The following is a 24324-nucleotide window of genomic DNA, read 5'->3' as shown; positions in this document are numbered from 1 at the left end:
TTAGAGTCTTACAGCACAATAGATAACATCTGGAGACTGACCGGGCAGCCTTGTCACGAACACTTTCCAGACCACTGACTCACTAAGACCCCTGGATTCAGGGCACACGTGACTTCGGGCAAGTACCTAAAACTTGTCTTTGTTTCTGGATGCCTGAGAAGACACGTCACCGCACCGCAATCCTCAATAGAAACCCTGGATCCCAAGCAAAGACGAGACTCACTCTTTTTCTTTTTGAGTCTCTCGGATGCTCTGTCCATATCTGCGCTCTCTGTTTATCTTTAATAAACTCTGCTGTCCCTTCCTCTTGGCTCGCGTTTGGTTTCTCTCCTGTGCAAAACCAAGGACTCTCTTGGCTGCTCCCACAGGATCCTCCTCTGGGTCCTTGGACCCAGCCAGCCTGCATCAGAACCGTTCAGTAAAACGAGGAAGAAATGGAATAAATATGTGAAGGATCTCTGTCGCTTTAAAATGCGAGAGGGGGGCGCCTGGGTGGCGCAGTCGGTTAAGCGTCCGACTTCAGCCAGGTCACGATCTCACGGTCCGTGAGTTAGAGCCCCGCGTCAGGCTCTGGGCTGATGGCTCGGAGCCTGGAGCCTGTTTCCGATTCTGTGTCTCCCTCTCTCTCTGCCCCTCCCCCGTTCATGCTCTGTCTCTCTCTGTCCCAAAAATAAAATAAAAAACGTTGAAAAAAAAAAAATTAAAAAAAAAAAAATGCGAGAGGCTACCCTCATGGTGTTTTACCGCAGTTAACTATTAGAAGCGTTTTGTCCCAATTGCTTAGGCCGAACTCGATTCAGCAGACATTCAAAGAGGCTCACTAGGTTTAGAGAATATGCAACCAAAGCCATGAAAAAAGAATGATGAATTCAATAGAAATTATTTTGACCTTAAGAAGTGAATTATAACCAAAAAAAATATTTTTTAAGTCCTACCAAAAGCAGTAATTCATTATGACAATTCATCTTGAATAAGTGTAATGAAACTGTTCTTGAATTGATAATCCAATTAAGGACAAGAAATGAATGAAAAGATTTAAATTTGTGTTAATTTGCATAAAATATGCCACTGGATATGAAACATAATACATCATTGGGGTGCCCGGGTGGCTCAGTCGGTGAAGCGTCTGACTTCAGCTCAGGTCATGATCTCGAGGTTCATGAGTTCAAGCCCCGCGTCAGGCTCTGTGCTGACAGCTCAGAGCCTGGAGCCTGCTTCGGATTCTGTGTCTCCCTCTCTCTCTCTCTGCCCCTCCCCCACTCATGCTCTGTCTCTCAAAAATAAATAAACATTAAAAAAATTAAAATAGCAACCTAGTATTTATTTAGCCACTTATTTCTCAGAAAAAGCTGTCTCAGAAACTACTGAGGGGGATGATGGGACTTTCTTTTGCTAGGAAGGTATCTGTTTGGTGCTACTGAAGTTAACTCTACCCAAGCTCCAGCTGTGAAATGTGTGACAGGTGACAGAGACTAAATCACATAGTGCTTTTCGTTGTTGTCCCTGCACATGGTCCAAGGTGATCTAATCTGAGTGAGTTTCAGGATTCTAGCTGGGAATGATGGGACAAGATGATCAGTCTTCCTTGCAAGGCTTGGGTGAGGAAATATGCCCCATCCTCGGAACCACCTGAACACCCTGAACGAAGCCAGCCAGAAGAGGAAGCAGATAATGCAGAAAGCAAAGAGAGAGAGAACCAAGAAGAAACCTGAGTCTGCTGTTCGGCCTCCTGAACAAAGCTGACCTCAAAGTCTACTTCTGGACTTTGTGGTGATGTAAATCAATAAAATCCATTTTTTGTTGAAGCCAGTTCGAGGTGTGCTTTTCTTTTGCACAGAAGCTGTCCTAAAAACTAAACACAGTGCAGTCAGAGAGAAGCACCTGGGAATTCCTAAGCATTATTGAATATAAATTGTGAAAAATAGTCAAGAACTGATTCTCATTTTTCCTGGCCTCTTTGCCTCAGTTTATATTACCTAGATATTGATAAGGATAATGATTATGATAAAAATACTTGTATGTTCTCAATACAGGAATCCAAATACGACCAAACAAATAAAATCCTTTAAGCCGGGCTTCCACTCTTTGGGTTTAAGCAATCATCCTCTGCCAATGGGAAGAGACTCAAAACCCAGTGTTCGTGGTAAGTGGTATCTCTATTTGGCAGATGAGGGACACTGAGTTACAGAGAGGGTAAGTGATTTCCTAGGAGGGTCACGAGGTTGGGTAGGGACAGAGCCGAGAGTAGAACCATAGGCTTGAACCTCTGTACTATACGTCTTCTGGACTGGTGATTGGTTTCATGTCCTCATATTGGTGGGCGGTATTAATGTCCTTTGGTGTAGATTCTCAGATCTTTCCACTGTAGACACTAGGAATCCACAAGACTGGAGAAGGGGCAGGCATAATTCACATTCAAAAGTACGAACATCTCAAAAAAAAAAAAAAAAAAGGAAAGAAAAAGTATCTCAGCTAAGTACACATACCTTTGGTAGTTCACTACCAATGGGTCTGAATGGAGAAGGGTATGATGTACAGAGAAAGGCTGAAAAGTGCTATTCACTAAAAGAAAGGTTGAAAAAATAGGCCATAATAACAATAATAATAATAAAACACTTATATAATGCTTCCCATGTAGGGGTCAAGCCAATTTCTAAGTACTTTACAGAGGTCAGCACACTTAGTTTTCACAACATATGAAATAGCTACTATTCTTACTCCCATTTTATAGATGAGGAAATTTTGACCCTGCAGTATTGTGATTTGTAAGAAATATATATCTGGTCATACAGATGACCAAAATAGTTTTTTGTTTTTTTTTTTAATTTATTTATTTTGAGAGAGAGTAAAACAAGCATGAGCATGGGAGGGGCAGAGAGAGAGGGGGAGAGAGAATCCAAACAGGTTCCATGCTCAGCACAGAGCCTGACGTGGGGCTTGATCTCATGAACCCAACCCTGAGATCATGACCTGAGCTGAAATCAAGAGTCACGCTGTCAACGGATTAAGTCACCCAGGTGCCCCCAAAATAGTTTTCTTATATATATTTGGTCTTCATTTACAGATCCTGGCTCACACCTCTCCAAACCCTTGAAATTTCCTGAGTGTCGAGTGGGATAAATGTGTCTTTTGTTGCATTAAGGAAGGTGACGTTTGGACCTCACCCAAGGTGAGGGGCTGGGTACTGGGGTGACCAACCGCGTGATAGGAGGGTTGGAAATTTCAGCCCCACTCTCCACCTCCAGGAAGGAGAGAGAGACTAGAGGTTGAATCAGCCAGTCAATCCTGACTTTGCAAGAGAGCTTCCATAAAAACCCCAAAGGACCGGCTTTGGAGAGCTTCTGGGTTGAACACACGGAGAGTAGAGGGAATGGTCCTCCCGGAGAGGGCAGGGAAGCTCTGTGCCCTTCCCCCAGACCTCACCCTGTGCATCTCCTCATTTGGCTGCCGATTCATGTCCTTTACGATATCCTTTCATAAACTGATAAACATGTTTCCCTGAGTTCTGGGAGCTGCTCTGGCAAATTAAAAACACTTAGGAGGAGAGTGGAACTTCCTATCTGTAGCTGGTTGGGCCAGAGACACAGGTAACAGCCTAGGGCTTGCAATCGGCATCTGGAGTGTTGCGGCAAAGGTGCGGGGGGCAGTGTTGAAGGACTGAGCCCTTAACCTGTGGGATCTGATGCTATCTCTGGTGGATGGTGTCAGAATGGACTTGAATTCTCAGACTGGTGTCAGAATTGCTGGGGGCTGTGCGTGTGGGAACACCCCCTCCTACATCAGGATTGGGTCCGGGAACCCAAAGAGAGACACAGATTGTCTTACATGAAGTAACATGCTCAAGGTCACCGTTCGTAAAATGGGGAAGTCAATCTGAAATCGGATGACCTGGCTCCAGAGTGTATATTCGGAATCTTATTCAGAACACACTTAGTATGTTCCTCGTGATGAATCATTTCACCTTGGGTCAACCCTACTGCTTTATAAAATGTTGTACCTTTTTTTTTTTTTTTAAATGTTTTTATTTATTTTTGAGACAGAGAGAGACAGAGCATGAGCAGGGGAGGGGCAGAGAGAGAGACAGAGTGAGACACAGAATCCCAAGCAGGCTCCAGGCTCAGAGCTGTCAGCACAGAGCCCAACACGGGGCTCGAACTCATGGACTGTGAGATCGTGACCTGAGCCGAAGTCAGATGCTTAACTGAGACACCCAGGCGCCCCTAAAATGTTGTACCTTTATTCCTCACGTATGTTTCTCCTTTTTCTTCTGCTATTTTGGCCACTAGAACACCAGGAAGACGTTTTTTAAAGTTTATTTTGAGAGAGAGAGAGAGACAGAGTGTGCACACGGGAGTGGGGGAGGGGCAGAGAGAGATGAAGAGAGAGAATCCCAAGCAGGCTCTGTGCTGTTAGCACAGAGTGCCACATGGGGCTTGAACTCATGAACCAGGAGATCATGACCTGGACTGAAGTCGGGCACTTAACTGACTGAGCCACCCGGGTGCCCTAGAAATGATTTCTATAGAGAAAACTTCTTTCTTCCTTCCTTTCTTTCTTTCTTTTTCTTTCTTCTTTCCTTCCTTCATTTGTTGTTGGGCTCCGTGCCCAACATGGGGCTCAAACTCACCACCCTGAGGTCAAGTGCCACGGGCCCTACTGACAGAGCCAGCCAGGCACCCTGAGAAAACTTTTCAATTCTTCATTTCTTCATTCCTTCAATATACAGTGTGCCTACTGTGTGCTCATGTGTGCTTGTTGTTGGGAACTCAGGGACATTTAATGTTTCTACTGAGTTACACTTTGCATATTCCAAAGCTTTCTACAAAGCTTTGTGCATATAAACCTTATTCTAGGTCGCTGCTCCCAAATTCAGAGGTGTTGGCCTCTGACTATAGGGGCAAGGTGAGGAAAGTACCTGACCACAAGGAAGCCGAAAACGCAACTCCCCACCTTTGGATACTGTGAGTTATATGTTCTTTCTCAAGGCTTCACAAGGCAATTTTGCCCCATCTCCCAGGCTACGGCATGGCCTCCAGGTAAAGATGTGCCAGATTCTGGTTTTGATCTGCCAACCATGTGGGTCAAATCAGTAACACGATTAAGGCCATTAGTAGGTATGTCCGTTATACCTCAATAAAGCTGAGGTTAAAAAAAAAAAAAAAGCCCCTCCTACCAAATAGCCCTAGTTCAGAAATGTACAAGCTCAGTGTTTCTGCTGTTTGTAAAGAAGCTTCACAGATTTAAAAAAGGGGGGGGGTGTGTGTGCCTGGGGGGGGGGGCTCAGTCAATTGAGCATCCAACTCTTGATTTCAGCTCAGGTCATGATCTCATGGTTCTTGGGTTCAAGCATGCAGGTCTGCGTGGGTGGCTTGGATCCTGCTTGGGAGTCTCTCACCTCTCTCTCTGCCCCTTCCCAGCTCATGGTCTCTCTCTCTCAAAATAAATGAATAAATACTTAAAAAAAAAAAAAAAAAAGAAGTTTCAGAGACTTTGACTCTGTCTAGATCTCTCATGTTCTGGCTCCAAGGAGCACTGATCAAAGATCTTTCCACAAAATCACTACCAGATGTTGGCCCTTCAGACAGCTGGAAAGGCTCATCCTTAGCAAAGGAATGTCTCCTAGCAGGCGTCTCCATTACCTATCCCTTCTGAATTCGCTTAAATGGAAAAAACAAAAACAAGACAAAAAAACAGCAACAAAGGAAGAAACAAACAAGAACAAAGGAAGAGAAGATGGGTAGAAGGAGGAAAAACAGCACTTCAATTTTGCTTGTAATAAAAATGTAATTTCTTGGAGTGTGACTCTTGTGTTCTTAAAAATGTTAACAGCTTTACTGAGTTATAATTTACACACCATAAAATTCACCCATTATAAGCGTACAGTCTGATAATTTTTAGTAAATTTATGCAGTTGTGCAACCATCCCCACATACCCTCACATTCCAGAGAACATCCATCACTCCAGAAATTTCACTCCAGTTTGGTTGCTGATTATTGTTATTTTATAACCTCTTTGTTTGGAGTCTCAGACAGTGAATAATGGATGCTTTTTATATTCACTTTGTTTCTGCCCAGGACAAGAATCCCTACTTTATTTCCCCTGAGATCTTTTGTAGGATACTATTTCCCCTAATTTTCTTACCCTCCATTCATTTGAAAGGTCTTTAGTTCTCCACAGATGACAGGTTTACTTTCGATATTTACTCCGTGTGCCCATCGGCATTTAATTACATCTTTGGGGTGCAGCATGTTGGGCCCTTTGCAAAATAGTCTTCTAATCAGTACAACAAACAAGCTTTTGGCTGAGGTTGAAAATAACAGGTACCCAGTTCAATTCCTGCTATGAAAGCATTTTCTGTGAATATAAGAATCACTAGTCATGAAATTAAAGGATAACTTTTTTTTTTTTCCCATGAGGAGGTATAGATTTATCTCACCCCTTTGAAAAGCGCTTATCTTTTTTTTTTTGAAAAAAATTTTTTATTTAATTTTTTTTTTAACGTTTATTTATTTTTGAGACAGAGAGAGACAGAGCATGAGCGGGGGGAGGGTCAGAGAGAGGGAGACACAGAATCGGAAACAGGCCCCAGGCTCTGAGCTGTCAGCACAGAGCCCGACACGGGACTCGAACTTGGGAACTGTGAGATCATGACCTGAGCTGAAGTCGGTCGGACGTTCAACCAACTGAGCCACTCAGGTGCCCCAAAGAGTGCTTAATATTGAGGATGGCAGGGCGGATTATGGTGCCGGAGGCACGTAGAACGACGAGCGTTGACAGAGACTGCTGAGTCCCAAGCCCCAGACTGAGCCCTGTGCTCAGTTACTCATGAATCTGGTGCAGTGGACATTATGGTTGCCTCTCTACCATCCATTCTGCCCTTGTCCCATTTTGTCCCAGCCGGGGGCTTAGAATGGGACTGGCCACACCTGGGTCTGAGAGGGGGCCAGGACAGCTTTGGTTGTGTGTGTGTGTGTGGTTGGCATTTCCCACACCCGTATAGCAACTGGTTCAGAGTTTAGGTAACAAGGGCACAACTGACCCATTCGGAGTGTAAGATTTTTATTTATGGATGGTAGGAAGGCACTTCATTCTCCCCTCATTCCCTGCCTCCCACTCTTCCTTCAAGTCAGGCGGGTCAGTAAAAGCCTTCGAGTATCTAACACAGCTTGGGTTGGACTTCGTTACGCGCATCGTAAGGAGTCCTTGAGGACACGCCTTACAGTAACACTGTAAGGTAAGTGTTATTATTATCTCAACTTCACAGACTGAAAAACTGAAGGTTGCGGAAGCTTGATTTGCTGGCAAATTGCTTGAAACCCCCGTGATTTTAGAGACCGCCTTACTTAGCGTCGCGCTATGGTACCTCTCTCGTCCTGTGTAAGCTGCTCCCATTTCCCTGCGCCCTGAATGACGCAGGATGGCATCACTAGATTGAACCAACAAAACATAGGTAAGTCCAGGTATGAAATATATCACTTGAGCTTTCCATTCAAGCCCATGAATGTAAATGAACTGAGAAAAATATTCGAAATTGCCGGGAAAAGAAATAATTGCATTATAATGAAGAGACGGCTATTTTCAAGTCAAAGGAAGGAGGGACGCCGGGTCCGAGCGAGGGCACCCTGCACAGCTCGAACAGCCCAGGAGCCAGCAGGAAGTGCTCCCATTCCAGAAAGTGGTTCCTTCTGCACTCCGCACAGTACCAGTCCTGGTGCAGGTTTAAGCGCTTTCTGAAACCCTTGGTGCTTCACCTGGAGGCACATTTGCTGGAAAGGACTTTCGGTCCAGGCAGAGTCCTTTTCCTGGCGTTTGGAAAGGAGTTCAAAGTCCAGCTCCAGAGGGGAGAGAGCCCGACTCCGAGGGCAAGGTTGAAATCTTCACCCTGGGGGAGGCGCTGCTGCCAGAAAAGGGACGAGGAGGCGGATTTGCATTTTGCCAAGAAGCCCCAAAGGGAACAGCATGGAGGCACAGTGATGCTCAGCCTGGAAACCAGGAACTCTCTTGAAAGACAGAATGTTCCCTCCAGCGTCTTCCTCTCCACCACAGTGGCTAGCAGCCTGAATGAAGCCACGCAGTCACTGGAAATAGGTCGGGAGTCTGCCCAGGAGCTCGTTACCAAAACAGTGTCATCTTTGACAACTCAGACCTCCACGCAGGGGGGGTTGGCCTGGGTCGGGAGCCTTGCCCTCAGAGGCCCAGTCTGAACTCTGCCTTTGTTCCCGTGGCTACGGCCAGACAAGTGCTGTCAGTGCTCCACCCACCTTCCTCCTGCATAGACACTTGTTTAAAGATTCAAACGTGAGTTATCATAAAAAAGAAACTTTAAAAAACATATACAGATATATACATAGGTACAGATGAGGATTAGTCGGCAAGAAAGGCAACCTTGGGCCGCCTGGATGGCTCAGTCAGTTAAGCGTCGGCTCTTGATTTCAGCTCAGTTCACGATCCTAGGGTCGTGGGATCGAGCCCTGCATTGGGCTCCATGCCGAGGGTGGAGCCTTCTTGGGATTCTCTCTCTCTCCCCGTGCCCCTCCCCTGCTTGCATGGGTGTGCATGCTCTCGCAATTAAAAAAAAAGGAAAAGAAAAAAGGCAATCTTGCTTTGCTTGCTCCAAGATGGGAAAAAGCTAAGAATTGCAAATGGCTGGTTCTGCTTTATCATAATGTTTTGTATTAGGTGGGGGTGACTAGGATTTAATGTTCTAGGAGCTTTTGTAGATAAAGAAGAACATTATTTGGGGCACCTGGGTGGCTCAGTCGGTTAAGCGTCCGATTTCAGGTCGGGTCACAATCTTGAGGTCCGTGAGTTCGAGCTCCACGTCGGGCTCTGGGCTGATGGCTCAGAGCCTGGAGCCTGCTTCCGATTCTGTGTCTCCCTCTCTCTCTGCCCCTCCCCCGTTCATGCTCTGTCTCTCTCTGTCTCAAAAATAAACGTTAAAAAAAAATTAAAAAAAAGAACATTATTCTTTCATTAATGTTAATTTCAAAAAAAAATATTTCATTGCTATTCAACAAGCTTTAGAAATCCAGGAAGAAAGAAAGAAAGAAAGCAAGCAAGCATGTGCTCAGGTGTGCCAGGGTACAAAACTGAAAATATCCATAACAGCATTGTTTATAACTGCCAAAATCTGGAAATATATGTTCATCAAGAATAAAATGGCTCAGGGGTGCCTGGGTGGCTCAGTCAGTTGGGCATCTGACTTCGGCTCAGGTCATGATCTTGCAGTTCGTGAGTTTGAGCCCCGCATCGGGCTCCATGCTGACAGCTCAGGGCCTGGAGCCTGCTTTGGATTCTGTGTCTCCCTCTCTCTCTGTTCCTCCCCTGCTTGCACTCTGTCTCTCTCGCTTTCTTTCTTTCTTTTTTTTTTTTTTTAAATTTTCTTTTAATGTTTTATTTATTTTTGAGACAGAGAGAGATAGAGCATGAACGGGGGAGGGGCAGAGAGACAGAGAGACACAGAATCTGAAACAGGCTCCAGGCTCTGAGCCGTCAGCACAGAGCCCGACACGGGGCTCGAACTCACGGACCGCGAGATCATGACCTGAGCTGAAGTCGGACGCTTAACCGACTGAGCCACCCAGGCGCCCCTCTCTCGCTTTCAAAACATAAATAAACATTAAAACAAAAAAAAGAATAAAATGGCTCAGGGCACCTGGGTGGTTCAGTTGGTTAATCATCTGACTCTTGATTTCGGCTCAGGTCACGATCTTACTGTTTATGAGTTTGAGCCCCGTGTCGGGCTCTGTCCTGACAGCTTAGAGCCTGAAGCCTGTTTCGGATTCTGTGTCTCCCTCTCTCTCTGCCCCTCCCCCACTCATGCTCGGTCTCTCTCTCTCTCTCACAAATAAACATTAAAAATTTTAAAAAAAGTACAAATGTACCAGAGCACACCAAACGTCATCTTTGTACTTGGATTCAGGACCCACTTGATGCTGCAGGATAACTGGCTTCAGAATAATTTACAACTTCTTGGATTAGGCAAAACAAAAAAAATGAACCTGACCTTTGATTTTCAAGACGTGGCCTGTATGAGAAGAAAAAGATCTCTGGGAAGGAAAAAAAAAAAAAAAAAGAGGTTAGAGTGGGAGAGAGCCAAAGCCTAAGAGACCCTTAAAAACTGAGAACAAACTGAGGGTTGATGGGGGGGGGGGGGGGAGGGAGGGGAGGGTGGGAGATGGCTATTGAGGAGGGCACCTTTTGGGATGAGCACTGGGTGTTGTAGGGAAACCAATTTGACAATAAACTTCAGATATTGAAAAAAAAGAAAAAAAGAAAAAGATCTCAAGAAAACAGTAGAGTCTGACACTAAAAAAGAAACAATCAAGTCAGGGGCACTGCAAAGGCCAATGCTGATTGATGCTCGCAACAGGAAGCAGCGATTCTGCAGTGATATAGCCCAGTTTTTTACCGAGAGGATTAATAAACTGAAAAAACTTAAAAAGAGTAAAACGGATGAGTAAGTTGTGGCATACGATTCATACAATGGAATATTTTACGCCAATACACATGAGTGGGCCGTGCAGGCTAAATCAAATAACACAGATGAATCTCGTAATGTTGAACTACAAAGAGGTTATAGGGAAATACTGCAGTATAATTTCCCTTACATGCAATTAAAAAATAGGCAAACGTTGTGTAGTGTTTTGAGATGCACGCATAAATGGTAAAATTATGAAGAAAAGCAAGGAAATCATCACTGTGGAAGTTAGGATCATGCCCCTCTAGACTGAAGGGACAGTGTTGTGAAGGCATGAGGTTACAGCGGGTGACTACGGTCTGGTCCGGCAACACAGTTCCTTGACCAAGGTGGTGAATGCACGGGATGTACTTTATAATCACTTTTATGCACATTTCTGTACATGCGTTATATTTCACAATGAAACTCCCCCCCGCCGGCCCCCAGAGTCAAAAGAATATCCCCAGAGAAACAGGTAAGAGTTAAAAATCGTCCTGTGATTGTTTGCTTTGTTATTTTACTGTTGGTATAATTTTTCAGAGACAAGGACACAATCCCTGCGATGAAGTCCACTTGAACAGAAACTGACTAGAGTATCATTTGGGAACCTGTGTCTCAGAATAGTGCAAACTACAACTTCATAGTGGAATCTCATCTTAAATACGTGTCAAGGTCAACCATACTCAAAGTTTTAAAAAAGGTAAAAAATATATGCCAGCTAGAGATATAAGAAAACAGGCACTAAATATACCAATGGAAATCATGTTCAAATAACATAGGTTTGTAAGTATTTATATATCTCCCTCTCTATATAAAACATTGATAAAAACTTGTAATTTTTATGTGGTTGCATAAAAATAGAAACGTGCCTTATGTTTTACAATTTACATGGTTGACATACCTTCTAAACAGTTTGATTACCTCTCCAATTCCTCTTACACACATGCACGCACACACACACACACACACACACACACACACACACTGCTGGAAGCTGGGGGAGGAAGGAACATGTTCTCTTTGCCCTTTACTCACATCAAACTTATAACCTCCCGAAACAAAACAAATTATAGCTTTTTAGATGATTTTCTACCTTCAGTAGAAGTACAACTTCTTCCTGCCTCTCTCGGGTCGGCTGTGACGTCAGCCAAGTGACACTGGAAGCTGCTAGAAACATTAAGAAAGAAGAAAGAGGGGAAAGAGGCACAATTAGTATTTTTTATTTTGTGATAATACGAACCTCTTTCCTCTCCTCAAGTTCCTGGAATTTGATGTGACTGATTTCCTCCCAGGTAAGGTGGTGACCTTCCACCATGTCCCTTTCTTATGCCAGTTGACACATTTATCAATCTTTTCTAAGCGAAGAGAGAAAGGCAGGTGACTTATGAAAATATAGCCAATATAGAGTTTCCTTCAGATAACACTTTTCTTATCACTTAATGAGGAAATACAGATATTGAGTTGGTGAGTGGTCCACCTGATTAAAAACACATTAAATCTAGGGGCACCTGGGTGGCTCAGTTAAGCATCCGATGTCAGCTCAGTCATGATCTCACGGTTGGTGGGTTCGAGCCCCGCGTTGGTCTCTGTGCTGACACCTCAGAGCCTGGATCCTGCTTCGGATTCTGGGTCTCCCTCTCCCTCTGCTCCTCCCCCTCCCCTGCTTGTTCTCGGTCTCTCAAAAAGAAATCAACGTTAAAAAAAAATTTTTTTTAAACACAGTAAATCTTATTTTTATTAAAATGCAACCACTTGTTAGCTTTTAAAAATTAAACAAAACTCTTCTGATATTAAATTTTAAACATAACATTAACGGAAAAATGTTATAAAAAAGAGGTAGCATCTGTCCATTTGGCTGCAAAATGAAAGTGGGGTCAAAATGTTCCTGTTTTTCAGGGGATTATAAAAATGAATCGCAGGCCACATGGTTGGCTTAGTCAGGAGAGATGTAACTCTTGATCTCGGGGTTGTAAGTTCAAGCCCCACGTTGGTTGTAGAGATTACTTAAAAATAAAATCTTTAGGGGTGCCTGGGTGGCTCAGTCAGTTGAGCGTCTGACTTCAGCTCAGGTCATGATCTCACAGCTCTGTGAGTTTGAGCCCCGCATCAGGCTCTGTGCTGACAGCTCGGAGCCTGGAGCCTGCTTGGGATTCTGTGTCTCCCTCTCTCTCTCTCTGCCCCTCCCCTGCTCACACTCTGTCTCTCTGTCTGTCAAAAATAAATAAAAATGTTAAGAAAATGAAAACAAAAATAAAGTAAAATCTTAAAAAAAAATAAAAGTGAATCATTATGTTTTAAAATATGGGAGAAAGCTGAGATCATTGTAAGGAAGGCTGTGGGTAAATTTCCTTCAGAATCCTTGCCTATTTCAGTAAATCAGAGCTCCATCACCCAAACCAGAAGTCATAATCTCTCTCTCTCTTTTCTTTTTTGTTGTTATTGTTGGACTCTTTCAGCGCTTTCCTTAATTTCTTTTATGGCACTTAACACGTTCGACTGTGACTTACACTTCTGTCTGTATTTTCTCTCTCTCCTTGACTGTAAGCATCTTATGAGTAGGGTAACACCTAGGGTTTCTTGATTCACCAGTGAGTCTTTGTGTCTTGCACAATGCTTCGCCCAGCATGTGGTTACTGGATGCGAGCATAGATGAGAGACTGAGTCAGCAGCATTGTTTTCTTTTCTTTTTTTTTTTTCCTTCCTGGCTTTGGCAACCACGTCTGCTGAGTGTATCAAACAACCCCAGACATTAGGCTGTGTAATCCCATGGAAATGAGACCCGACTCCTAGCAAGAGAAATTCTGAATCCTTAGCCCAGGTGAGTATCAGAAAAGGCAGACTTAACAGAGTTAACTTTTAGAGGCGTTAAGTCAATCACAACGCATGACCTGTGATCATAGCCCCAAATGACCTACCACTACCAACAAGGCCTCATAAAGCAGTGGTCACTCCTTGGCAGGTCTGCTGCAGCATTTTATGCAAGAAGAAAGCTGAACATCTAGAAAATTGCTAACATCAAGTCAGCAGCAATGGCAAACAAGATGGAGGCCTTACAGGCTTTGCATAAGAAATAAACTGCTATTGTTTTTGCGTAAGAAATAAATTGTTATGATGTTCCTTCCAAGCGGAAATATCCTCTTACGTGAGGACACGCTTACTTCTTAGGAGGTAAAGGATTCAAAGACGACCCCACTGGTGCACAGAATCTAACAGTGCTCCTGTTTTCTCTCCACTTTCTCCTAACTCTTCAAATTTTCCCCTCTCTATGAATAATTCTCATGAACATACAAGATATGCTATTATTTCCTCCCAATCTTATTATTATTTTTTTTAACGTTTATTTATTTCTGAGAGACAGACAGAGGGACAGAGCATGAGCCGGTGAAGGACAGAGAGAGAGGGAGACACAGAATCCGAAGCAGGCTCCAGGCTCTGAGCTGTCAGCACAGAGCCTGACGCGGGGCTCGAACTCACGAACTGTGAGATCATGACCTGAGCCCAAGTCGGATGCTCAACCAACTGAGCCACCCGGGTGCCCCAAACAGGCTTCAGGCTCTGAGCTGTCGGTGCAGAGCCAGACGCGGGGCTCGAACTCGCAAACCATGAGATCATGACCTGAGCTGAAGTCGGACGCTCAGCCAACTGAGCCACCCAGGCGCCCCACCCTCCCAATCTTAGACACAAAATACTTTGACCCACTTCTTGCTCCAGCGGATGTCCCATTTCTTGGCTCTCTTTCGTCACAAAACTTCTTGAGAGAGTTGTCTATCCTTGTTTGTTTGTCTGTCTGCTTATAAGTAGACTCCAACCTGGGTTTTGAACTCACAACGCTGACATCAAGAGTCACATGCTCCACCAACCGAGCCAGCTAGTTGCCCCCCTCACGTTTTTTCTTTCTTCTTCTTTTTAATGTTTATTTATTTTTGAGAGAGAGAGAGAGAGAATGAGAGACAGAATGCAGCGGGGCGGGGGGTGGGGCGGCAGAGAAAAAGGGAGACACAGAATCCGAAGCAGGGTCCAGGCTCTGAGCTGTCCCCATAGAGCCTGATGCGGGGCTCGAACTCAGGAGCTGTGAGATGACATGAGCCAAAGTCCAACGCTTAACCCACTGAGCCGCCCAGGCGCCCTGTCCACTCCTTGCTTCTTAATGTTGGAGTTCCCCCAGCTCAGTCCAGAGACCTCCTCTCTTGCTGTAATCACCCGTGGAGTGATTTCATCCCATCTCGTGACTAAATTTCATCTGTGCACTAAAGACGCTCAACAGACGTCTGTAGTGTAGACCTGTCTCCCAAATTCCAGGCCTATTAGACCCCACTGTCTACTTGACAACCTTACTTCACAGTCTCATGCGTATCCTAGGTTTAACATGTCCCAAACTGAACCCATTATCTTCTCCTCCCTTCTACTCCACCCATACTCCTCACCATCTCAATGAATGGTCGCTACTAATAGTTGGAGTCATCTTGACCTCCCCCTTCTTATCCATTCTCACATCCTCTCCCAAATTCTGTTGGCTCTTCCTTCACCATAGATCCAGAATCCAACCACTTCTCCCTACCTTCATTGCTGCCATCTTGGTTTGAGTCCCAGGTCCTTGGTTTGAGCCCCAAACCTTCCTTTCACCTGGACCATTCCTCTTGCCTGGCTCATTGCACCTCTTGCCTAACTGGTCTCTGTGCCCCTCCTCTTGCTCCCCTCAGGTCTGTTTTCCACCTAGCAGAGTGATCCTTTTAAAACATAAGGGGATCAGGTCACTTCTCTGTTCAAAACTTTCCAGCAGCTCCCGTCTTAAAGAGCCACAGACGTCACCTCCTACTTGCTCTAACACTCATTCTGCTTTGGCCACACTGGCCCTGCCAGGCCTGTTCCTGACTCAGGGCCTTCTGTTACCTCTGCTCTGAATGCTCTCCCACAGATACCCCCTTGGCTCCCTTCTTCACTCCCTTCAAGTCCTTCTTCAGATGTTTCTTGCCCAGGTCTTCTCTGACCACCCTACTTAAAATGGAAACACTAATCTCAGCATTATTCCCCTTCCTGGATCTGTTTTAATCTATAGCATTTGTCTCCTTTTAATATACTATACAATCTATTTACTTATTTTATTTCAGCTCCCCCCACCCCCCAGCACATAAGCTCCACAGGGGCAGGAATTGTTTTGTTTTTTATGCCGTTACATCTCTGTATCTAGTCAGTGCTCAATAAATACGTGTTGAATAGTCATGTACTTTTCTAGATACTGGGATTTTAGCAAAACACAAGGTGGGCCAGGTCTCTGACCCCGAAGGGTTTACATCCTCTTGGTGGGAGATAGTGTGGGGGGGAGGGAAGGCGATAAACAAATAAACAGGCAAATGAAAATATTTCCGATTTTGATGAAGTGCCACGAAAGAACTAAACGGGATATAGTAAAAGAATGACAGAGAAAGCAAGGTGACTTATGTGCACAGAAGCCACATGAGTATTCGGACCTTGTCTACCTTGTTCAGGGTGGTGACGGGACTTTCCAGGGTGGGGGTGCAGGTTCTCTATTTGGAACCTGTTGAGGAATAGGAACCTAGGAGATGCAAAAGTGGAAATTTCTAAAAGTCACCTTTATTATTAACAAAACGAGCTAAAACTTGACCCCCAAACAGGAAACACTCATGCTAGATGAGGCAGTGGCACATTTGGACAACCGACCAAAGCCTTGCCCAGAGGGACAGGGTCTGCCCCAGTTTGCTTACCACAGCTGGGAGAGGACCAGAATTTCCGCTCCCCGAAGGCCGTCAGATCAAAGCTCGGGAGTCTAGCATTTGCAGCTCCTACCCCAAAGCCGGCAAGCAGCTAACTTCTTCCTCCTGCCCTGGAGAAGAGTGAGTTGAGCCGGCAGCATGTGGCGGGAAGTGGCATTCAAATTCTCCATCCCTGGACACAGAAGGAGGAGGACGAGCGTGTCCTGCCAGCGGGCCTGTGGCAGCGGGAGGACTCAGATTCCCTGCTGAGGGGCAGGAGGTGGACACAGGACTCCAGCTGTGGCCCTCTGGATCCGCCACAGTGTTTGCGAGAGGCCGGGCTTCCCCAGGGCCCGTCCCACCTGCGGGGTGCAATGCTAATTCAGGCCCGTTCCTGCAGGAGGTGGGATTTTTCCATTGGGCAACTTGGCCGAAATCTGCCTTAGAACTGCTCTGCAGAGTGAGACTCTTTCTCCTCAATGCTGCTTCCGTCCCCCTCCCCTTTCCACAGTGGCTGACCTGTAGTCAGTCTGAAAGCACCCCTCACCTTCTCTTTTACCCCTCATCCTCCACACGTGCTTCCCTACCTCAATCTCTCACTCGTCTAATTCTAGCCGGGTGTCTGCCTCTCCGAGGGCCACACGTATTGTATGCTCAGTGCCTAGAACAGGGCCTAAAATGCAAAGGGCTCAATAAATATTTGTTAAATGAATTAATGCACGGATGAACACGTGACATTTGAGATCTGAAGGATGAGAAGGAACCAGCCTCGCAAAAAGCTGGGGGAAGAGTTTTTCAGGTAAATGAGATGCCAAGTACGCAGGCCTCTAGGAGAGAAAGAGCTTGTCTTTTTTTTTTTTAAATCAGTTTTTTTTTTCAGTTTATTTAAGAGAGAGAGAGAGAGAGAGAGCGCGCGCACGCAAGGGGGGGAGGGGGCAGAGAGAGCATCTCAGGCAGGCACTGCACGGTCAATGGGAAGCCCAGTGTGGGGCGTGAACCCACGAACCATGAGATCCTGACCTGAGCTGAAGTCAGACACTTAACTGACTGAGCCACCCAGGCGCCCCAAGAGTTTGTCTTACTGAAGAGGGAAGGCTGAAGCACAGGAGAAAGGGCGTGTGGTATAAGATGAGGCAAGAGAATCCGAGGTGGCCAAATGCCTTAGGATCTTACAAGTCATGATAGGGATCTTGCCATTTTATTCAATGGACAATGGGAATCACTGAGGGGGTTTCTGAATGGGTAAATGACATGATCTGTGTTTTAAGAAGGTCTCACTGCCTGTTTTCTGCAGTGTAGATTGAAAAGGGACAGGAGTGAAATGGGACCAGTGAAATAGCCCCACGGGAGACGATGGTGGCTTGGATTCAAGGACTGCAGGGGAGTTGGAAAGAAGAAAATGGCGAGCTCATGAACATGTGGAGTACGACTGGCTATAACTGGTTGGCAGACTGTGTGAAGGGAAGAAGAGATCAAGGATGATGCCAAGGCTTTGGGCTTCGGCCACTGGACGGCTAATGAGGACATTCGCTCTGGGGGCAGGGGAGGGGGCAGACGTGTGGCGGCGAAGTATCTATTACACGGCCCAATACAAATATCACCGAGGCAGCTGGACGTGTAAGTGGAATTCAGGGAAGAGACTTTGACTACAAATGCATACTTGGCAATCAGCATATGTACATGCTCTCTAGAGCCATGGGCCCGAGGGCTGCCTGGGTGGCTCAGTCAGTTAAGCATCTGACTCTTGATTTTGGCTCAGGTCATGATCTCACGGTTCATGGGTTTGAGCCCTGCCTGCGTAGGGCTCTGTACCAACAGTGCAGAGGCTGGTTGGGATTCTGTCTCTCTCTACCTCTCTGCCCCTCCCCTGCTCATGCTCTCTCTCAAAATAAATAAATAAAACTTAAAAAAAAAATAGAGCCATGGACTGGAGACTTAGGGAAGGAGTATCAACAGGGAGGAGAGGGTTCAACCTGGTGCCCTGTGGCTCTACGATATCTATCTATCTATCTATCTATCTATCTATCTATCTTTATGCCTTTTTAAAAAAAGATTTTAAATAATCTCTATATCCAATGTGGGGCTTGAACTTAAAACTTCAAGATCAAGAGTTTCATGCTCTACCGACTGAGCCAGCCAGGCGCCCCTTTGCAATATTTAAAGGTTGGGTGACGAGGCAGCAAATGAACCCGAGAAAGAGTTTCTGGCGGAAAGCCAGAGTGTGGGGCCTCATGGAAGCCAATGTAAGGGACAGTGTTTCCCAAGTGCCCAATTGTGCTGGCTGCTGCTGAGAAGGCCAGCAGGTGTAGGGACACAGAAATGGAACTGATCTGGGCCTAATGGAGGTGATTGGTGACTCTGACAAGAGAATTTTCTCAGAATGGTATAGGAGTAAGGGAGGGCATGGAAATAATAAAAGGTATCTCTTTTGGGATGTTTTGCGGTCAAGGAAGCCTAGAAAGAAGGCATTGTTCGAAGGAGATGTAGGGTCAAGGTAGAGGTTTTTTTAAAACTTCATCCCCGGGGTGCCTGGGTGGCTCAGTCAGTTAAGCATCCGACTTCAACTCAGGTCACGATCTCGCGGTCCGTGAGTTCGAGCCCCACATCGGGCTCTGGGCTGACAGCTCAGAGCCTGGAGCCTGCTTCCCATTCTGTGTCTCCCTCTCTCTCTGACCCTCCTCCATTCATGCTCTGTCTCTCTCTGTCTCAAAAATAAATAAATGTTGAAAAAAAAATTAAAAAAAAAAAAAACTTCATCCTGAAGGGTTTTCTGCTTCTTTTTTTTAATGTTTGTTTATTTTTGAGAGAGAGAGAGAGAGAGGGAGAGAGGCAAAGAGAGACGGAGACACAGAATCCGAGGCAGGCTCCAGGCTCTGAGCTGTCAGCACAGAGCCCGATGCGGGGCTCAAACTTGTGAACCGAGAGATCATGACCTGAGCCGAAGTCAGACGCTTAACTGACTGAGCCACCCAGGCGCCCCTAGGGTAGAGGTTTTTTAAGTTTGTCTTCCTACACCAGATGATGTGTCCAGCAGGGAGGGAGAAAAATGATGGTGCAAAAGAAAGGGAATAAATCCTGGACCAAAGTCCTTTAGAAGGTGGGAGGGGAGGGAATCCAGAGTCCAGGGGAAGGGGTCGATGGCAGTAGGGAAAACAGAATATACTTATAGATCCCAAGGGAGATCACCTAGGAGAAGGTGGAGCTTTGTAGATCATTCAGAAGACATGTTTGGATCCAGTGAACTCTCTATGTGCTGGTACTTGAATAAAAACTATTCCTAAAAGGGTTCTGGAAAAAATAAAAATAAAGCCCCCACACAATTCCTCTCCCTTTATAAAATCACAAAATCTGCCCATGGTGTACCTTTATTTTCAGTTTCGTGTTTCAGTTTGTCCTATGGTTTCCTCCTTTATCTGTCACTAGGATTAAAAAGTACTTTTGGGGCGCCTGGGTGGCTCAGTCGGTTGAGCGTCCGACTTCAGCTCAGGTCATGATCTCGCGGTCCGTGAGTTCGAGCCCCGCGTTGGGCTCTGGGCTGATGGCTCAGAGCCTGGAGCCTGCTTCCGATTCTGTGTCTCCCTCTCTGTTCCTCCCCCACTCGTGATCTCTGTCTCTCTTTCAAAAGTAAACATCAAAGGAAAAATTAAAAAAAAAAAAGTACTTTTGCTCATTTCCAGATAGAACTGATTTGTCTTGGGCCCTGATGCTTGGTAGCTCCCAAGAGCAGAAGTCATTATTTTCCACGGTCCAAAGGGGCTGAAGTAATGAGCAAATGGCAGTGACTGAACAAAACGACAAATATGAGCGAAGTATCATGAACACGTCTGAGACGCTTTTATGCTATAGTGGGAAAGCTTCTCCTAAGGGAAGTGGAAGGACTCTAGCACTTGGGGTAAAACACAAATGTAAAAAGCACTAAAAACTGTACTCGTCCTGGAAAACACCTGGGAGTACAGTAGTATGTGACCAAAGGGACTTCATCTCTAATTTTCGTGATTTTACAAAATTACATTGTATTGACACAAAGTATCGTAGAGTTGAAGAAAAAGAAAGGGTGTAGAGTTCCCTTGGAAATGGTAAAAACGTTGATATCGTGTCCTTGTAACTCACGGAGATATTTGTGTGACAGGGATAGGACTCAGGGGAAGCAAGGTTCCTGATCATTTTCTTGTTTGACTTGGAGCAGGCCATTTAACCCTGAAAATTTTGTTCTCCCATCATAAAATGGGAGGGATATTTCTTACAATATATGACTATTGTTATGGACTGAACATCCCCAAAGTGCTGGTATTACAGTGGACTCTGGAACAACAGAGTGGTTTGGGGGTACCAACCCCCCCACCCCAGGTCTAAATTTCATGTATAACTTTTGGGGCATCGGGGGGGCTAAGTCGGTTAAGCATCCATGTGGTTTGTGAGTTCCAGCCCCACATAGGGCTTCTCTGCTGTCAGCGTGGAGCCCGCTTGAGACCCTCTGCCCCCCATTCTCTTTGCACTCCCCCTCAAAAATAAATAAACATAAAAAAATTTTAATTTCATGTATAACTTTTAACTCCTCAAAAACTAGACTATTAATAGCCTACCCAATCAGAAGCCTTCCTGATAATATAAATGTTGATAAATATATATTTTGCGTGTTATGTGTATCATAAACTGTATTCTTACAATAAAGTGTCTAGAGAAAAGAGGTTACTAAGAAAATGATAAGAGGGTGTCTGGGTGGCTCAGTTGGTTAAGCATCCAACTCTCGATTTTGGCTCAGGTCATGATCTCACGGTTCCAGCCCTGAGTCTGGCTCTGCACCGACAGTGTGGAGCCTGCTTGAGATTCTTTCCCTCTCTCTCTCTCACCCTCCCTCTTTCTCTCACCCTCCCTCTCTCCCTCTGCCCCTCTCCCCCCACTTGTGTACTCTCTCTCTCAAAATAAGTAAACATTAAAAAAAAAAGGGGGGTGCCTCAGTGGTTCAATTGGTTAAGTATCCGACTTCGGCTCAGGTCATGACCTTGCTGTTTGTGAGTTCAAGCCCCATGTTGGGCTCTGTGCTCACAGTTCAGAGCTTCAGAGCCTGGAGCCTGCTTGGGATTCTGTGTCTCCTTCTCTCTCTGCTCCTCCTCTGCTCACACTCTGTCTCTCTTTTTCTCAAAATAAATAAACACTAGGGGTGCCTGGCTGGCTCAGTCAGTTAAGCGTCCGACTTCGGCTCAGGTCGTGGTCTCACAGTTTGTGGGTTCAAGCCCCACATCAGGCTCTGTGCTGACAGCTCAGAGCCTGGAGCCTGTTTCGGATTCTGTGTCTCCCTCTCTCTCTCTCTGCCCTTCCCCCACTTGTACTCGGTCTCAAAATAAAGAAATAAACATTAGAAACAATTTTTTTTTAAAAAGAAAGCAACTAGACACATAAGGTCACATAATGTAGGATTCCACTGATGTGTCCAGAACAGGAAAATTCAGAGACAGAAGGCAGGTTACTGGGTTGCCCCCAGGGAGGAGAGGGGAGAGTGGGAAGTGACCTGCTCATAGGTATGTGGTCTCTTTTTGGGGTGATGAAATTGTTCTGGAATTAGTGATGGTCGTACAACTGTGAATACACTGACCTCTGCATACTTTAAATGAGTGAATTGTATGGTGTGTGAATTATATCACAATAAGGATGTTGAAAATAAGGAGAAGTGAATATATTAACATCAATGTCACCGAGAGTCCAAATTCTGGCTTACCTGGAATTCCTTTCCTGGAGAGCAGATAATTTGCAAAGCCAGTAGTGGTCTCATTTTACTCACAAATTCCTTGCATATCTAGCTGTCGGCTTACTATTCTAAGCAAGTACCAAAGGGGGAAAAATTGAAATTCTTCTAATTCTAGAATACAATCTTTAAGATTATGGTTTAGTAGACCATCCGACAAAGTATATTCTTCGGGATGTGGCAGAATCTAGAATTTTATGATACTGCTACATTGAATGCTCAGTTTAGATTTCTACATTACAAAATATTTGTGTACTTCAGAGAACAGATCGGTGATTGACAGAGTGGGGTAGGGGTGAGCGAAATGGGTCAGGCGGTCAAAAGGTACAAACTCCCAGTTGTAAGTCCTGGGGATTTAATGTACAGCATGGGACTACAGTTAACAATACTGTATTACAGATTTGCCATACATATGTATAAAATACTGCATTATATATTGTATTGAGAATTGCTGGGGTGCCTGGATGGCTCAGTTGGTTAAGTGTCAGACTCACATTTGGTAGGATCAAGCCCTGCATCGGGCTCGGTGCTGACAGTGCATAGCCTGCTTGGGATTCTCTGTCTCCCTCTTTCTCTGCCCCTCCCCTCCTCTCTCAAAATAAATAAATAAAATAAACATTGAAAAAGAAAATTGCTAAGACAATAATTTAAAAAAAAAAATTTTTTTTTAATGTTTATTTATTTTTGAGAGAGAGAGAGACACACAGACAGAGCGCAAGTGGGAAGGGGCATAGAGAGAGGGAGACATAGAATCCAAAGCAGACTCCAGGCTCTGATCTGTCAGCACAGAGCCCGACGTAGGGCTCGAACCCACAAACCGCGAGATCATGACCTGAGCTGAAGTCAGACGCTCAACCAACTGAGCCACTCAGGCGCCCCGACAATAATTCTTTAAAAAAAAATTTTTTTTTAATGTTTATTTATTTTTGAGAGAGACAGACAGACAGACAGAATGTGAGCAGGGGAGGGGCAGAGAGAAAGGGAGACACAGAATCTTCAGCAGGCTCCAGGCTCTGAGCCGTCAGTACAGAGCCCGACGTGGGGCTTGAACTCACGAGCCGTGAGATCGCGACCCGAGACGAAGTTGGACACTTAACCGACTGAGCCGCTCAGGTGCCCCAACAAAGACAATAATTCTTAAAAGTTCTATGGGGTCAAATTACGGAAATAGCCCGTGTCCATGGAATGATGAATGGATAAAGAAGAGGAATGGAATGGAATATTACTCAGCCATGAAAAAGAATGGAACCTTGCCATTTGTAAGGACATGGATGGAGGTATAGAGTATTATGTTAAATGAAATAAGTGGGTTAGAGAAAGACAAATACTGTATGATTTCAAGCATATTTGGAATTTAAGAAACAAAACAAATGAGCAAAGAGAAGGAAAAAAAAAAAAAAGAGAGACAGGAAGGCAAACCAAGAAGCTGACTCTTAACTGGAGAACAAACTGATAGTTACCAGAGGGCAGGTGGGTGGAGGGTAGGTGAAATAGGTGATGGGAATCAAGGAATGTACTTTGTATCATGAGCCCTGGGTGTTATATGCAAGTGCTGAATCACTAGATTATGCACCTGAAACTAATATTACACTGTATGTGAACTAACTGGAATCCTTTTTTTGAGAGAGAGAAAGAGAATGAGCTGGGGAGAAGGGCAGGGGGAGAGAGGGAATCCTAAGCAGGATCCACGGCCGACATGGGGCTCGATCCCACAACCTTGGGATCATGACCTGAGCCGCAATCAAGTCAGAGGCTCAACCAACCGAGCCACCCAGGCGCTCCTGAACTAACCGTAGCTTAAATAAAAACTTACAACACAGCCCCCCCAACCCACAAAACCTTATGTTGTACATCTAAAACGAATAGGATTTTAATAATTGCATATCTCGATTAAAAAATGGTATTCTTGTGCAAGTAAGGATGATTTCTTTTCTTTGACAGCAAAAGCTTTTCTCACGTCTGTGCAAGCACTTTGAAATTTTCTGGGTCTATCATTTATACTTTCAAATTTTACCGTCACTTTGGAAGATGCTAAAAAAAACCCCAAAAACAAACCAATGCAGAAACTCTCTAAAAGCCAAATAAATAGAAGTTGTACTTTAGAGTCTCCTTCCAGATGGGCTTTCTCGGCGGAGGTAGAAGAGGGTCCAAAGGTTTTTTTCAGAACGTGAGCGCTCAATACGTTACAGAACCGGCGCCAGCAGGGAGACGTTTTCCGTCGTCCTTTACGTGGTCTGCATCGCCGAGCCGCGAAACAGCAATCGCCTGGGAACAACGGCAGCGCGGCGGGGTCGCGGCGCAGGCCCCCCGTCCCCTCCACGCCCAGCTTCCCGCCAGCCCGGGCCTCCGGGGAGCCTACCTGGACCCGCCCGCCGCGCCGGCCACCCCCGCGCCGTCGCCATGGCACCGC

At 45.3% G+C, this 24324-nt stretch overlaps 1 long non-coding RNA gene across 2 annotated transcripts; it reads right to left on the bottom strand.

Annotated features, from left to right (window-relative positions):
* Positions 1-2137: 2137 nt before the first annotated feature.
* On the bottom strand, positions 2138-24267 carry LOC132671392 (uncharacterized). Of its 2 annotated transcripts, XR_009607079.1 has the most exons (4): positions 24013-24267; positions 11554-11627; positions 6143-6355; positions 2138-2431 (listed from the first exon to the last, which is right to left on the bottom strand). It is a non-coding gene; the product is annotated as an uncharacterized LOC132671392 (long non-coding RNA). The 2 variants fall into 2 exon arrangements; XR_009607078.3 differs by lacking the exons at positions 2138-2431; positions 6143-6355 and adding an exon at positions 9422-10050.
* Between the last annotated feature and the right edge of the window lie 57 nt (positions 24268-24324).

The sequence above is a fragment of the Panthera onca genome, chromosome C1, assembly GCF_046562875.1.
Source record: "Panthera onca isolate mPanOnc1 chromosome C1, mPanOnc1 haplotype 2, whole genome shotgun sequence".
Lineage (NCBI taxonomy): Eukaryota > Metazoa > Chordata > Mammalia > Carnivora > Felidae > Panthera > Panthera onca.
This window is presented reverse-complemented; position numbering and strand designations above follow the sequence as displayed.